The 3,667-nt window shown below is 42.4% G+C and overlaps 1 pseudogene; it reads right to left on the reverse strand.

Moving 5' to 3' along the window:
* Window positions 1-1,362: 1,362 nt before the first annotated feature.
* Window positions 1,363-1,987, reverse strand: LOC103582213 (annotated as a pseudogene).
* Window positions 1,988-3,667: the final 1,680 nt, after the last annotated feature.

Consider the following 3,667-nt stretch of genomic DNA (forward strand, 5'->3'; position numbering starts at 1 on the left):
GTTGGGGGAAAGCCTGGCCTGCAGGGTGACCAGGGTCTAGAGGCGCTGCAGGGTGTGTTTGACATTGAATCTGCAAGTTCCGTGCTGTGCCCAACCCAAGACAATGTGCTAGCTGCCTGTCATTTCCCAGGGGCTTTCTCCTCCAGTCTCTGGGCCACAAGTGGTGTTTCCCAGCTACTTTTGTTATGTGAGGATGTTATTCTTTGCCTTCCCTTTCTTATGACCATGTGGCCCCTAGAAATCTTCTCTGTTCTGTGTCAAAGAGAAACAACCACTTGGCACCCACGGGAACATGGGCCTGGCTGAGCTGTTCTCACTGGAGTGATAGATGTGTGGGATATGGGGATTTGGGCAAATTTGAGAGCTGCTCCCTGAGAGGTGCTCACAGAGCCAAGTGGATCATATGTAGAGGTGTCCAGGCAGCGCAATACAGCAAAAGTACTCCACCACCATGGAGAATAGCTACAGTGTGGAGACAGAGGGCCAGTGATGGGTGGCCAGGCTGAATAGAAAAAAAGTGCTCTGAGTGGGCCATGGGGCCTTTCCTCATTCAAAGGTCATGGCAGCAGAACTGCTTGTGTGGGACTTGCTGAGGATCTTGTGTTCCTTTGCTATGTGGAGATGAGCTGGTGGGAAGGCCAGGGATGAGTTACCTGGGGGCAGGGCAGGGATGGGCAGTGCCCCTGCTTCCTTCTGGAATTGAGAGAAGGTCCCTGAATAGCTTCTCCTATCCAGGCAGAAATTTTATTCTCTCCATCTGTCCCCTGGGGTGGTGACTCTGCAGACCCCTCTTTCATCATTTGGTGCTGTGGGTACTCTGTTTTAGACACTTTGAGGAAACAGAATGTGTGGCTGTGGGATTCTCACTCATCTTAAGGATATTGCATGTCATATCTTAGGGGATAAGAAAACAATGGCCATTATCCTTTTAAAATTTATTTGTAAAGGAGGGTAGGAATTGAGTTATTTACCTTTCTTTGCCAAGCAAAAGCTGTTCTCCTGTGCCTATTTCTGCTGCAGAACACCTCTGTGAAGACAAACGTGGAATTCTTCAGTGTTCTTGGATAGCTGTAAAAGTAAACAAAAAAGGGACCTCCTGGATACCTTTGGCTCATGTTGACACCCTTCCCCCTACAGAACCTGACTCATGAGCCTGGAGGGGAAGAAGTGGGACCCATGTCAGAGTCATAATGTTCCCTCACCCTTCAATCATTCAGAGACCAGTGTAAAGTGTGGAATGACCACACACACCTGCCTTTTCTTCCATAAACACCCCTTACTTCTTTCGTTTTCCTTTTGGACAAGAAGTAGGATTATTTGTTGGACATGTGTAAGGGGAGTGCAGCACAGTGGAGCCCTCACGAGTGCAGGACCCTCCACTTGTTCAGGGGCCATGGTTGGGGATGTATTCTCAGCCACCATGTCTTCAAATTCATCTACATTAAACTTGGTAAAGCCCCACTTCTTTGAGATGTGGGTGTACTGATGGTGAGGGAACTTGAACTTAGTCCTGCATAGGGCCTAATCACATACTCTTTGCTCTGCAGCTTAGTGTGGATAGACATGATGATGTGACCATTGTGAACCCTGCTTCTGTGCCCTGAGGCTTTCCAAAAGCACCATGAATACCTGTCTGCATCCTGTCAGTTCCAGTGCAGGACAACATATTGATGCAGAGACAACATATTGAGGCAGATAATGTGGAAGAGGTGGAGCCGAGCTTGAACATGAAAGCCATGTTTGCCACAACTTTTTACCATGTACTTGTTGGCACAAATACGGTCAACTTCCAGGGCTTCAGAGGAGAACTGCTCCTACTCATTTGACACATGTGGGCACAGAGTGCGAATGCATCTACTTTTGTCTTCACCCACCCAAAATCAAAGATGTGGATCTTGGCTTTAGGGATACTTTGGCAGAAGTGAGACTTTGGGTGTGGTTTTTCCTTACAATACTGGTAACACTGGCAGGCAGGGGAGTGACCCATGGCAATACCAGGATCATCGGTGGTGTGACAAAGGGAAAGACAAATCCATTACATCTGACTCTGTTTTGGGGGCCTGGTAGTCTTGGGGAAGGATCTGAGGAAGCTCTCTTCTCTAAAAAACAGGCACAGAGAATCTACTTAAATGTAGATGGTACACAGGCTGCTTCATTCTGAGCCAATCCTTTTTTCTTAACTTGCTACTTGTGAAACATAGTAATCGAAATTGCTGTAATAATAGTTATTGCGAAATTGCTGTAATAATAGTTTACAGTTATTTATGATTTAGATAAGTTTCAGATATTAATCTGTAAGTAAGGATTACTTCATGTAATTCTTACAGGGATATATAGTCTATGATTTAAAATGTTCTCTACTTTTTTCATAAGAAAATTTAGACATGGCTAGATGAATTTGTGAGCCTTTTCTGGAGCTCCTCAGCTTTCTATAGCTAGAGCTCTTTGGTTGGTGTTATGTGTTGAATTGTGCCCCCCCAAGATACATTTATGTCCTAACCCCTAGTAACTTAATAATCAAGTTAAAACGAAGTCAATCGAGTGTATCCGAATCCTGTATGGCTAGTGCCATTATTTAAAAATGGAAATTTGGGCACAGATATAAACATACACAGAGGGAAGACAACATAAGAATACACAGAGACTAAATGGCCATGTGACTATAGTGATGCATCTGTAAGCCACAAACACCAAAGTTCTTCAGCACACTTCAGGACGTAGAAGAGGCAATGAAGGAAGTTCCCCTAGAGCTGTCAGAAGGAGTACGGCCCTGCCGAAATCTTGATTTTAGACTTCCAGCCTCCAGACTTAGGAAACAAAAAGTATCCATTGTTCTAATCCATTTAGTTCGTAATATTTTGTTACAGTAGCCCTAGGAAACTGATACAGATTTTGGTAATAGGAAGTGGAGTGGTGCTATAGCAAATACCTAAAACACAGAAGTAGCTTTCAAAAGCACTTAGTTTTATTGATCTTTTGTGTTGTTGTTTTAGTCTCTATTCATTTATTTCTGCTCTGGTCTTTTTTATTTTCTTCCTCTACTAACTTTGTGCTTTGTTATTCTTTTTCTTGTTTCTTGAAGAGTAACATTATGCTATTTATTTGATATCTTTCTTCTTTTCTGATGTAGATATTTACTGCTGTAAAGTTTCCTTTTGAACTGCTTTTGCTATATTACATATGTTTTGGTATGCTGTGTTTCATTTTCATTTGTCTCAAGATATTTTTTAGTTTTCCTTTTAATTTCTTCATTGTCTCATTGGTTGTTAAAGAACATGTTTTGACATATGCAAATCAATAAATGTGATACATCATATTAATAAAATCAAACACAAGGACCATATGGTTATCTCTATAGATGCTGAAAAAGCATTTGATAAAATTCAACATGCATTCATGACAAAGACCCTATATAATTTAGGAACAGATGGAAAGGATCTCAACATAATTAAAGCCATATATGATAAACCCACTGCCAATATCATCCTGAACGGAGAACTCAATCACAGGGACTAGACAGGGATGCCCACTCTGACCACTCCTATTCAATGTAGTGTTGGAAGTACTAGCCAGAGCAATCAGAGAAGAGAAGGAAATAAAGGGCATCCAGATTGGAAAAGATGAAGTCAAACGGTCCCTGTTTGCAGGTGACATGGTCCTATATATC

Source organism: Galeopterus variegatus, unplaced genomic scaffold, assembly GCF_000696425.1.
Source record: "Galeopterus variegatus unplaced genomic scaffold, G_variegatus-3.0.2 Scaffold15273, whole genome shotgun sequence".
NCBI lineage: Eukaryota > Metazoa > Chordata > Mammalia > Dermoptera > Cynocephalidae > Galeopterus > Galeopterus variegatus.